Below are 11,264 nucleotides of genomic sequence, written 5' to 3' on the forward strand. Positions count from 1 at the left end.
TAATATTTACACTTTTCAGCAAAATCCTTTCATTCACACAATAAGTGTTGCACTAGTACATACTGGGTGAGATTCAGGCCCTGTGGAAACCACCAGGAATTCTCCTGCTAGCAGTGCTGCTTGTTTTGTTCCATTTCCTGCCACTGAGGAGGAACATTGAGCAATCCTACCCAGATCCCTCTGCAGGGCCTCTCCCCCTTGAGCCCACTGCACCTCCCACTTCAGCATCCTCAGCAAACTCACTCCTGCCCCAGAGCCTGGATCACAGGGTTGGACAGTAGAGCCCTTGGACTGAGACCCAGGCTCAGCAAAGCACAGCTCTCCCCTTGCTGTGACACCTGGCCTGGCTTCCAGAGAGCCAAGAGCACCTGTCCTGTTCAGCCAAGGGCAGCCTACCCCACCTGCCTGGCAGCATTGCCTCTCCTGCAGGTTTATTCAAACCTGAGCAGCACTCCAGGCCCCTGAGGTAGCTCACTGCTCCCTGGCAGCTTAAACTTTGCTCTCTTGAAATCCAGGGTGACAACTCTGCTTTTTGCAACTACACCAGAAAGTTTAAATCCAACCATTCTCCATTCACAAACCCCCATGGCACAGCACTTTTCCTAGCTGGCTCGCCAAGCACTTGTGATGAGAAATTATCCTCAACAAACTTCAGGAATTTCCCAGACTGCTTGTCACAGCAGTATAGTACTCATGTCTAGTTAAGTTACTCACTTAACCTAAATTAAAACTGGACTTTACATTGCACTAGCAGGAAGGAATGTTCTACTAGCATTTAAGAATTGTGAAACACACAGAATCTTGCCACACGACCACTTAGCTTCAAACATGGCCCCAGAGCATTGTTCACTGACCTGTGTAAAACAGAGCCCTGGCCCACACCCACAGAGGCTTGAGAGGAATGATTAATGTTTAACATGCTGCAGCTCATGTATGTGAAAGAGCTCCAACAGGGAGCCATGGGCAGATGGTGCTTTAATTCACCAGGCACACTGGGAACACACGGGCTGTGCCACCAGCAGCCATGTGCCAGCACACCCACACACCGTGTCCCTGCCACTCTGAGCCAGCACAGCCCAGCCTGGCTGCAGTCAGACACCACAGCCACCCTGTGTCACCACAGCCACCCTGTGTCACCACAGCCCTTTGAGCCAGGCCCCAGGATCTCCATCCCCGTGTGCCAGCAGCCCAGGTGTCTGCCCTGGCAGCACCACCCACGGCACACCAGATCCTGGGATAGTTCCCAGAGCCAGTTCCCAGGCTGGAAAGTGTTTTGGTTTAGAGCTAGTAGGAAGTTTTAGTTTTTAAAACACTCCCAAACACAGCAAGCTGATGCCAATGACTCAGCACAAGGGGGGTCCCATACAGCATTAAAGGGCTCTGCAGTGGCTGTGACATATAACCCCTGATAAGACTGATACAGATTGATAGAACAGGTAACAGTGGTCCAAAAGAATTACTGCAACACCTTAGCAGTATCTCCAAATAAGAATATCAATATATAGATGTTTAAAGTGAGCATTTGCCGGAAATCAAACAGAATTTTCCTTCCTTCTCCCTTATTTTGTGTTACTTTAAAAAAGGTTGGATCTCATTTCTCCATTTATTTAAAACAAAAAAAATTCATTTAACCAGCAAACTTGCTCCTCTCCCAAACACTAATACTGCTAACACTGTGAGACAGTAAGAAATCAAACACAAAAAGGGAATTCTCAAAGTAACTTTCCTTTAACTGTATTCTGAGGACAACGTTGTGTAACTGGGAAACCTTGTGAGGTTCTGGCAATGGATTTCAAGCTCTGGTGAGCTGAAGCGGTATGTGATGACACAGGCAGGTCGCACATGCAGTTCTAGTGGCTAAAGACAGATGTTTCCTCGCAGAGCCGGGCACTCCTCCCCTCCCACCCAACAAGAACCTGTGTCCTTTTAATCCCAGCTCAGCCCTGGGCAGCCCCGTGTGCCCAGTGACATCTCCACGGTGTGCGGGACAAAGGCGGCCACGGACAGCAGGTTAGTGACTGTGCCTGTTTCACGGCCGGGGAGAGCAGCGGCTGCTCCTGTTCTCCAGCGGCAGCAAACGCATGCCCGAGGCTGCGCGCACACCCTTTTCCCGGGGGCACTGCCTGCCCAGGGACAGAGCCAGCAGAGCGAGGTCACCTTGTCCCCATCAGCCGGGCAAGTGCCGCGATCCCCGAGGGCCCCGCCCTGGCGCTGCTCTGCCTCAGCCCCTGAGCCCCCAAAACCTCCTGGAGACACAGCATGGCCAGCACGGGCTGCCATTCCCCCTGAGCCCCCCAAAACCTCCTGGAGACACAGCATGGCCAGCACGGGCTGCCATTCCCCCTGAGCCCCCCAAAACCTCCTGGAGACACAGTGTGGCCAGCACGGGCTGCCATTCCCCCTGAGCCCCCCAAAACCTCCTGGAGACACAGCGTGGCCAGCACGGGCTGCCATTCCCCCTGAGCCCCCCAAAACTGCCTGGAGACACAGCGTGGCCAGCACGGACTGCCATTCCCCCTGAGCCCCCCAAAACCTCCTGGAGACACAGCGTGGCCAGCACGGGCTGCCATTCCCCCTGAGCCCCCCAAAACTGCCTGGAGACACAGCGTGGCCAGCACGGGCTGCCATTCCCCCTGAGCCCCCCAAAACTGCCTGGAGACACAGCGTGGCCAGCACGGGCTGCCATTCCCCCTGAGCCCCCCAAAACTGTGTCCCTGGGACAGTGGGCACTCTGCAGCCACCCTTCAAGCGGGCAGTGACACAGCTCCAGCCCAGGATTCAGAAGAGGGATAAGGCTCCTGTCCCCGTCCCTGGGACTCCAGTGTTCACACTGCTCCTGGCTCTCACACACTGAAACTGCAGATGCTGGTACACACATCACATGGGGGCTCTAAAATGTGGGCACATGAATACCTTAACCTAGTCCATTACACAGTGTTTGGGATTACACTTCAGCAAAATACTTTTGGGAGCTCTGTGCTCAGTGAGCACGGTACAAACCCACTGATTTGCAAGAGCTGACCTTGAAAAAGCCCTGGAACACAAAACAGGCAGAAGTGTTCAGGATCCAGACACCATCCCCCTTCCTCTTCCAGAGGCTGAAATGCGAAGCCACTTCTGATTCACTAACCACACCCTTTGTTGTTTCTGTTTTTCTATTTCTAAGCTATCCTCAGAGAGCATGAAGATACTGGCAGGCAGGGGGAAAAGTTTTCAGGTGATTTCTTTCTGATCCCGCATGTTTCCCATAGATAATCGTTCTATAAAATTCACCAAATCTAATACATGCCAAGGCACAACACCTATTTTAATTGCAGAGCAGGAACCTCAGTCCTCCCATTCCAACCACAAACTAAAACTCCACTTACTTATCAGTTTTAAGTTTCTCCGGGTGAGTCAGTCTAGAAGAGCAGTCTCAGGAACTCCAAAGCTGTTGTTACCCAGTAAATTTAATATCCAATGCAATGGGCAAGTTTCTGTAACTTGACAGAAGCAATTCTGAAGCCCTCAGCACAGAGAATCACTTGAGAGTGAACAACTGTTAGCAGGTCCCTGAGGGAGCCTCACACCTGGCCCGAATCAGGACCAATTAACTCCCAGCCTGCCTCTTTCTACAGCCTCTACACTAGATTCATAATTCTTCTTTCCATTCTTTTGACACATCATGTTGCAGCTCATCCTGCTGGGTCGGGAATTGCCAATGCTCACTTTATTTTGAGCTCAAGATCCCTATTTCACCCCCTGCTGTTTCTGCATGCAGGTTCCCTGCAGCACAGCAGCCTTGCAGCACTTCAGGGGCTCACAGGAGGGATGGGGAGGGACTTGGGACAAGGGCCTGGGCTCACAGGACAGGGAATGGCTTCCCACTTGCAGAGGGCAGGGTTAGATGGGATATTGGGAAGAAATTCTGGGCTATGAGGGTGGGGAGGCCCTGACACAGGTGCCCAGAGAAGCAGTGGCTGCTCCATCCCTGGCAGTCTCCCAGGCCAGGTTGGAGCAGCCTGGCACAGTGGAAGCATCCCTCCCCATGAGGGTGGAACTAGATCATCTTTAAGGTCCCTTCCCACCCAAACCATTCTGGGATTCCCTAGTTTTGTCACAGAAACTTCCCAGTTATTCCTGGCCAGGTGACAAGTGCTAGGGCTGCCACTGACAACCAGCTTCTGCCCAGTGGAAGCAAATCCTTTCTGGAGCACTCTCCAGTTACCAATGCTACAAATACTTTCCTTGTGGAAGGAGAGCACTTCAGCTCTTTCTCAAAAGCTGCTGCCTCACTTTCCTCTCCACTTCAGTCCTTCTTTTCACTCAAAACTATCTTTGGACACCTAACAATGCCTTATGCTCAGCACTTGCACCAACCTAAGTAACTACAGACCAGCTGCACCTGAGCAGCCACAGCCTGCCCCTCAAACCTGCTGGTTTGGATTACCCACAGGGACAGACTAGGGAAAAATAGCAGCTTTTTTTTTTTTTTTTTTTTTTTTTTTTTTTTTTTTTTTTTTTTTTTTTTTTTCTGACGGCTTGAAATCAGGATTTTGTGGAGAAGGCTTCAGTTCAGCAAAGCCATGGCAAACAGGACTGGAATAGCCATGGGAAATTCAATTTCATGCTACACAGGGAGGTAAATGAGTTGGTAAAAGAGGTTAGACTAAATATGGAATCTGTGTGAAGTTTCCATTTAGCAAGGAAAGTGCCTGCACTGTCACACAAAGCACTTGATGGCTCATTCTTTGCTCCTTTGTCAGCACTGGGGACAAAGTGTCCAAAACATTGCCATCACAGCTGCACTGTTCTTCTGTGCAGCTGGGGGACTAGGAGCAGGTAAATATAGAAAAGCAAAGCTGAGTCCAGCCTGTGCCAAGCTGGGTTTAACTGGCCATTTCTTGGCTGCTTCTGAGCCCTGACTTTAAGCCCTTCTTGTGGCCAGGCCAGCTGTAGGAGCTCCTCCAGGCACCACTGGGCCAGGGCAGAGCAAACATCAGCATGGGGTTATAAAACCACGTTTTTCTTCATGTTTTTTCAAGGGGCCAAACTGATGTTTTGCTTTTCTCAGAAGAGCCAAACTAGCACCATTGTGAGATGCTGCCAGGCATCTCCTGAGACACAAGAGCCACACTGGGACTGCTCCTGGCTGTACTGCAGCACTGCAGTAAAAACACCCGACAGTTAATTACAGCTGGCTGCAGCAAGTCTAGGGCAACAAGTGCCCCAAACTCTGCTCAGACTCCCCCAGGCCAGGGAGGGACGGGGCACAGGGCCCCAGCAGGGCCACCCTCAGCCCCGGGCACAGACTGAACTGTACTAGAGACCCACAGAGTTCAGCCACCTAAGTGTCTTCAAGTTCTGAGAAGAGGATTTTTACTTGCAGAGACAAAAAAGTAATGAAGTTGCTTATCCTCATGTACGGCTCAGGGGACACTAACAGAGCTGGAAGTGCTCCTGCAAACCCAGCCCAGGGCATCCCTCGTGCCCTGGTGTGCCCAGCACACCTGTCTGCAGAGCCAGCAGGTCTCCTGGGGGGAATTGCCCTGAGGGACTAGTAAATGAAAGCTTTTTATGCCAGCCTTCTGCTTACAGCAAAAATGCTTTAAATTCTGCCCACAACTATTTTCCTGGGGAAACAGCAATGTCACAGAGGGTACATTGTCAGGCAGATCTTACTCCCCTAATCTCAAGATAATTCTCAACCCAGATTCTCTCTATCAGAGGGTGAACAGTTATAGGAAATGCCAGGATGATCCAGAACTGATGTAATGAGCTTGATGATTGGGAAACCCAAATCAATTTCGTTTACTGATCCCCAGTAGAAATCAGAAGAGATCATGGCTTCCAGGTTAAAGACCTTTGCTCAACTTTCTGCTGCTCTGAGTTAATCTTTCTCTACCCAGCCATCAGAGTGACCAGCACAGGTAATCTTTGACCAGTGGCCATTGCCTGACCACTATCACAGCATTTCTGCTCTGGGATCTGAGCTGTCCCAGCACTCCCAGAGCCCTTACCTCTGATTTTACCTCCATGAGATGGTGGTAGATGTGCCCCTTGAATGCTGCAGTACTCTGGGATATGCTGCTAGACACCACCTTTGTCTTCTCTGAGCCCAAGGATTCCTGTAGCAATGTCTTCTCAAAAATTATATAGCCATATCCAAAAGTGATTTGAGTCACCCCAGTCACTGACATTAAGAAAGTAATTCAGTCCCACTGTTGGATAGGTGGATATTTTTTTTCTCAATGAAAGATTCTGGCCTAAATCTTTGACCCAGTTTTGTCTGGAAGTGTAAGCCATGGCAGGGGGGACAGTGACAGGATTTTTCTATGGATGAAATAGCCAGCCCCAAATCAGTTGCAGAGTACTGGTTATGTGCTGGAGTAAAGCCACAAAGATACAGCTCAGGTTTTTGCCCCTGTGGTTATTCCTTCAGTTTTGAAGCTGTTCCCCAGCTGTTTCTGCACAGAAAAGACACCATCCCTGTGATTTCCATTTCCCTCAACATGTCCTCCACATTGTATATAAGAAAACTGAGAGGAAAGCACTTTTGGAGGGATCAAATAGTATCCCTTGCCTAGAGGCACCCTACTCACTAGGCACTCTGAATATAAAATGGAAGCACAGGATAATTTAGGCAGAAAGGGACTCTTGGAGATCACAGGACTCAGTCCTCTGCTCCAAGCAGTGCCAGCCTCACAGTTAGACTGCACTCCAAAGTTAGCTGATTTGACTTGGGGTCATAGCCATACATTTCCAAGGGAAGAATCTGGCCCTCAGGTGTATTGCAATGTATATTGCATTATCTGTCCCTGCGTCACCTTCAGTAACATTTAAACAAACCAGCTCCTTTTCTTTTTCCAGGAATTTCCCAATACTTTGGCATTTCATTTCAGAGAACTGGACCCCAACCAGTCTGCAGCAGTGCTGGATGTTGCAATGCAGTTCCAGACTTTCCCCAGGCTGCCTGTGGAGTGACCAGTGCTTCACCTACAGTTGCAGAGGTCCATTTTGAGGGGTTTTTTTCCCCCAGAAACACAACCCACAAATACCAAGTAAGTGGTGTTTCTGCTGTGATTAAAAGTAGCACATTTTAGTTTTTCTCTGCTAGTTTTGGACAACATGTGGCATTTTGGTTTTGGGTTGGTTTTCTTATTAATATGAGGTCTTTTGTCCTTTTTCTGATTAAGCATATTGTCAGATACCTTCTGTAGACTTCAAATGCACATCTGTACTTTCAGAGTAGCATAAGGAGTTTGCACACAGGATGCTGATATAATTGTAATTTTTAGATACCTACTTTCCCCAAAATTTGTTCTACTGCTAAGGCAGACTCAGAACTAGTAGTAGTAGTATTTTTGGTCATTTTTACACTGCATGCATGCACCAGTCCCAGACGAGAGATTACTATTTACATAACAGGACTGGGATTAGAAATCAGCATTTTAGGAAACAGTAGATTATTCTTGCCATGACAGATTTGCAGTCCAAGACAGGGTTAAGCCAAAAAGACGTGTCATCAACTGGTAACAAAGAGGGTGTAGGGAGGAGAGGACAAGACACAGAATGTTTTCCAGATTTGATTTCTTGGTGGTTTTCTGCTGCTGGATGGACACATCCAGCCAAAATCAGTAAAGTGACCTAGTTCCTCACTTTTGTGAAGCATTTATATTGAAAACTTTGCATCTTAAACCCCCAAACTATTACTGCAGACTGTTCCAAAATGTTCTAATGAAACAGAAGAATGGTAATGGAAGTAAGTGATGAAACACCTGTTAGTTAACTAGAAAATGTTCTCAAACCCAAAATGTGACTTCATTTTATGATCAGAGAAAATCTCAGGTTCAAATACTATTTCAGCCTTCACAAAAAAATGTGAAATTCATCAGGCCTAAATGTGGAGGTTTCTACAATGGTCTTGTTGCTGGGTGAGGTCCTGGGAGCTGTGTACCATTCCTGGGTTTGCCACTGGTGTTCAGACAGGCTCAACCTAAGCCAGCCTTTTCCCCCTACCACATAGGTGTGCTGAAAAGTAAAATCTGAGAATTCCCAAGCAAAGCAGAAAGTACATCAAAGTTTAAGGAAGGAAAAAGATGGGCAAGCTCCAGCAGTGAACATGAGATGAGCACTGTGACCTGAGGAACTGATGAAATCAGTCTCACTGGCAGAAGTAAGCAATTAATATGCAGCCAGAGTAAACACTCTTCATCCCAGGGTTCAGCAAAACAAAGAGCTGAAACCCCCTTATCTTTTGCATTTTTCCCTCCCTACATGTGCTCTCTGAAGGAGCAGAGAAATTTGAGGTCTCAGAGCTTTTTTTCCATTCTTTAGTCTGACTAAAGGTGACTCCAGCTCAGTGCAGTGAGGGTCATCTCCCTCCCCCAGATCAATATTTTAATATGACTTATCAGAACAAGACCGAATTGTTTACTTTAAAACCTCAGGATCCCATAAAGGGAGAGGGAAAGGCGTCCACTGGAGGCAGAGGCTTGCAGCAGCTGCCCACTGCTGGGAACTCAGAAAAGAAGCCAGGACTCCAAAGATTCGAGTGCAGCCAATCAGCAAAGTGTCCTGCGAGAGAATCCCAGCTCTGCCCAGCCCTAACAACTCACCAGAGGATCCTCTGGCTCCTGTCTCCCATGGTAAGTGCCTTCCTGTGCAACACTCATGTGAGGAAAGGAGATGCTAAAATACAGTAACAAGAACAAAATAGTGCAGGTGGATTTCCAACACTCAGCACTTCAGCATACCAAAATAGCCACAGGTGCCAGGGCTTAGATGTGGAATTTAACAGGATTTAATGTCTTGGACCTAGGGATCTCTACCTGCACTTGGAAAGAGGCTGGGCTTTTGTCAGGGCAGTGCACACCACCCTGAATGTCTATTGTTTTTAAAAATGGGGTGGTGGGGAATCTGACAGACTTTCTGAGGGACCAGGACTGCTTCCAGGTCTGGCTGTAAGGGAAAGGCAGGTTCTGTGACCCATCTGGAAAAACCCTCTTGTTCTTCACAATGCTCCTCTGCATTGGAACATCCTAACAATGTTCTTTACACAGACATCCAGCAGAAGAGAAGAAAAAGGGGATTTTTCTCTGATGATTATGCTTTGTTTTCTCCCTGTAACTTTCCCATTATTTTGTGGTTGTTTTGTTGGTTTTTTTTTTTCTTTGCAGTACTAAAAACCAGTGGCCATTTATCTTTCTTTCCTTATATTTTGTCTTGGAAATATTCCTGATGATTTGCTGGAAGCTTCCACATAGCTGAGGGACCTTAAATTGCCTGTTTGCAGTGGCATCCACTGCCCTGCTTTCTCCTTACCTGTTCTGCAATGAAGTCGAGTCCTGCCAGGATTTCTGGGCTTACCTGCTCTGCACAGGATTGCTAGGCTTTTCCTCAGGGAGCTTTATTAGTAGGACCTGGTCTGATCCTTGCCCTCTGCTGCAGAGAGAAAGCTGAGTAAAATGTGCATGAGGAAAGGTAAGGGAAGACACCCACACTGAGGTGAGTTAGAAAGCCAGGCACAGCACTCTGACCCTTTGGCATTCATTCCTCACTGCAGCACAGGCACATTTACCAAAACCAGCCCCTGGGCCTCAGGGCTCCACCTGCAGAATTGAGTGGGCTGATCTGGGAGCACTGTGCTCCCTACACAAAAAGGGATTGATGAGAAGGCTAAACCCAGGGAGGGGTTCTCTCAGGATGAGCCGTTAGAAGCCTTTAATTTCCTTAATACTCTGTTGCTAAAGCAGAACCAGATCCTGAAGACTACTGGAGAGTCTGGGTTTACTGCACGTGAGGAGCAAATTCTCCCCAGTATGTAAAATGGGAATGCATTTCTGAGCTTAAAAATAAATGAAAGGGGAGTTGAAAAGCACTACAGCAAGACATCCCATGCTCACCTCCTGGCACAAAAACACTGCATCCCCTCCCAAGGGGCTTCTAACCAGTACACAGAGGATTCTCTTTTGAGCCAGAAAGTTCAGTTTTCAGTACTTACAAAAATAAAGGTTATTACTGCTCACCCCAGCCCTGGTTTCTAACCCCCTCCCTTCCATGTGCTCCTTCTTCTCTGTTTTCTCTGCCTCTCTGCAGCATTGAGACGTGATGATGGCACATAACTGAATTTCCATGGCTTACAAATCCCTGTCCAGCATGTTTGTGTGCTCTTAATCCACTCCTTTAGTCCACATAATCTTTTATGGGATGTTTTCTATTCACTGAGACTGTGCAGAAATGTTATTTGGCTAGCAGGCTAAACACAGAGGAAAACTTTGAAACACCCAGCCTGTGCAGAGATGAGCACCACAGCTGTGGATGCTAGAGCTTAATTCCCTGATGCACAGGTGCTGATGTGTCCCACAAGAACATGCATGGAATAGTATAGGGGCAGTGGGACCAGGAGTACAGACCAACTTGGCTGTCTTCTATGTGGGCTACTCAAAAATGGTGCTAAAAACAAGTGTATGAAAACCAAATATGATCCCCAGCATTGTGATTCCTCAGGTCTGTCACAGCTGTAAAAGTTGGGTGCTGATTCTGGGCTGCCTCCACCAACTAGAGGAAAACACAGGCCCTTGCAGGGATGACTCAACCCTCTCCTCAGAAATTTCTCTTCCTTCCTCAGGTGCTGTCCATCTCCCTTGTCTGAAAGGGCACTCAAAGCCACTTTGGCTTTTACATCCCACAGGCAGCAATATTCACCTCAAAGCAATTCAGGATCCCATGTGCCACATCCAAATATGCACAAACCTGGTCTTGTGTCTGTTTTGCAGGTCTTTGAACCCCCTCCTGTGAAGCCTGCAGTGCCTCCATCACTCCTCCCATGAGCTAAGGACGGGCTCCCAGAGCTGTGGAGTGTGACAATGGTGTTTGTGTCCAGTCTATCAAACGCCATTATCACACTAAATAGTTCCTGGCAGGCAAGGCATCAGGGCAGGAAGGTTTGGGACCTCTGGCAGTAAGTACATCTTCCCACTGTGCTGAGGAATAAACGAGCGTGGCACATGCACAGCAGGATGACTCTGCTCCTTCTTTAGAGGCAAAAGCACCAGAATACATGAGAAATCCATACTCTGACACAGGCACTTCCAGATCCCCTTTGTAAAGCACACCAGACATCTGTCACCATTAGGAATGTGGATTTCCTTGGCATTAATAGGGCTGTGTTTACCTCTGAGACGTCAGCTTGTGATTTGCATTGAAAATGAACTGACCAGGATAATAAAACTGAGAGCAATTAGCCAATAGAGTGGAGCTCCATCTCTGACTTTGGGACCAAA

The 11,264-nt window shown here is 48.1% G+C and overlaps 2 long non-coding RNA genes across 2 annotated transcripts in view; one reads left to right on the top strand and one right to left on the bottom strand.

Annotated features, from left to right (window-relative positions):
• LOC130265104 (uncharacterized) overlaps window positions 1-11,264 on the bottom strand; it is a 178,310-nt gene that overhangs the window by 4,431 nt on the left and 162,615 nt on the right. The window lies entirely within an intron of this gene.
• LOC130265105 (uncharacterized) lies at window positions 1,811-11,229 on the top strand. The gene is made up of 4 exons (XR_008842556.1): window positions 1,811-2,010; window positions 6,850-7,040; window positions 8,430-8,627; window positions 10,758-11,229. It is a non-coding gene; the product is annotated as an uncharacterized LOC130265105 (long non-coding RNA).

This window comes from Oenanthe melanoleuca, chromosome Z (genome assembly GCF_029582105.1).
Source record: "Oenanthe melanoleuca isolate GR-GAL-2019-014 chromosome Z, OMel1.0, whole genome shotgun sequence".
Lineage (NCBI taxonomy): Eukaryota > Metazoa > Chordata > Aves > Passeriformes > Muscicapidae > Oenanthe > Oenanthe melanoleuca.